We start from the raw sequence: 2,045 nt of genomic DNA on the forward strand, positions 1-2,045 counted from the left end.
CTAACCCCGGTGAGATTGGCCTCTATCAAAAAAACACAAAACAACAAATGTTGGCGAGGATGTGGAGAGACAGGAACACTTCTACACTGCTGTTGAGAGTTTTTATCATGAAAGGATGTTGAATTTTGTCAAATGCTTTTTCTGCCTCTGTTGAGATGATCATATGGTTTTGTCCTTCATTCTGTTAATGTGGTATATAACTTGTATAGATTTGCTTAGGTTGAACCATCCTTGCATCCCTAGGATAAAACCCACTTGATTATGATGAATGATCCTTTTAACGTGCTATTTAATTTGGTTTGTTAGTATTCTGTTGAGGAGTTTTGCATCTATGCTCATCAGAGATATACAGCTATAATTTTCCTTTTTTGCAATGGCTGTCTGGCTTTGGCATCAAGGCCTCATAAAATGAGGCTGGAAGCATTTTCTCATCTTCAACATTTTGAAAGAGTTTGGGAAGAATTGGCATTAATTCTTCCTTAAATGTTTGGTAGAATTTACCTATGAAGCCGTCTGGTTCTGGGCTTGTCTTTGTTGGGACGTTTTTGATTACTGTTTCGGTATCCTTACTCATTGTTGGTCTTTCAGATTTTATATTTCTTCATGATTTAGTTTTGGTACATTTTATGTTTTTAAGAATTTATCCATTTCTTCCAGGTTATTCAATTGGTTGGTGCACAATTGTTCATAGTAGTCTCTTATGATATTGTATATTTCTATAGTTGTAATGTCTCCTCTACCATTTCTGGTTTTATTTATTTGAGTCTTCTCTATTTTTTTCTTGGTTAGTACAGCTAAATGCTTGTCAGTTTTGTTTACCTTTTAAAAAAACCATCTTTTAGTTTTATTGATCTTTTCTATTGTTTTTCTAATCTCCATTACATTTATTTCTGCTCTGAGTTTTATTATTTCCTTCCTTCTGCTTACTTTCAGCTTTGTTTATCCTTATTTTTCTAGTTCCTTGAGGTGTGAAGTTAGGTCGTTTGAGATCTTTCTTCTTTCAGCACACGGATTTATCACTATAAACTTCCCTGTTAGCACTGACTTTGCTGCATCCCATCAGCTTTGGTATGTTATATGTACATTTTCTTTTGTCTCAAGATACATTTTTATTTCACTTTTGATTTATTCTTTGACCATTGGTTGTTCAGGAATATGTTTTTTTTCTTTTATTTCAGCATATTATGGGGGTACAGATGTTTAGGTTACGTATGTTGCCCTTGGTCCCCCCTCCAAGTCCGAGTTTCAAATATGTGGAATATGTTATTTAATTTCCACATATTTTTGAATCTTCCAACATCCTTCCTATTATTGATTTCTAGTTTAATACCGCTGTCATCAGAAAAGAGATTAATATGATTTCAATCTTCTTGAATTTGTTAATACAGTCATGTGTTGCTTAACATTAGGGATATGTTCTGAGAATTGTGTCATTAGGTGATTTCATCATTGTGCAAACATCATAGAGTGTACTTATACAAACCTAGATGGTATAGCCTACCACACATCTAAGCTATATGTACTGAATACTGTAGGCAGTTGTAACACAATGGTAAGCATTTGTGTATCTAAACATATATTAACATAGAAAAGATACAGGAAAGTATGGTATTATGATCTCATGGGACCACCATCGTATGTGCAGTCCATTGGTGACTGAAACTTCATCGTGCAGCACCTCACTGTACTTGTTTGGTTTTGTGACCCAACATATGATCTATCCTGGAGATTGTTCCACATGTGCTTTAGAAGAATGTGTATTCTGCCACTGTTGGATGGAGTGTTTGGTATCTGTCTGTAAGGTCCATTTGGTCTATAGTATTATTCAAGTCTATTGTTTCCAAATTGATTTTCTATCTGGATGACGTATCCATTCTTGAATGTGGGGTATTGAAGTCATCTACTATTTTTATGCTGTAATCTATTTCTGCCTTCATATCTATTAGTATTTGCTTTATATATTTAGGTACTCCAATGTTGGATGCACACATATTTACAATTGTTATATCCTCTTGATGAATTGGCTTCTATCATTATATAGTGAC

The sequence above is a fragment of the Propithecus coquereli genome, unplaced genomic scaffold, assembly GCF_000956105.1.
Source record: "Propithecus coquereli isolate 6110/MARCELLA unplaced genomic scaffold, Pcoq_1.0 Scaffold388, whole genome shotgun sequence".
Lineage (NCBI taxonomy): Eukaryota > Metazoa > Chordata > Mammalia > Primates > Indriidae > Propithecus > Propithecus coquereli.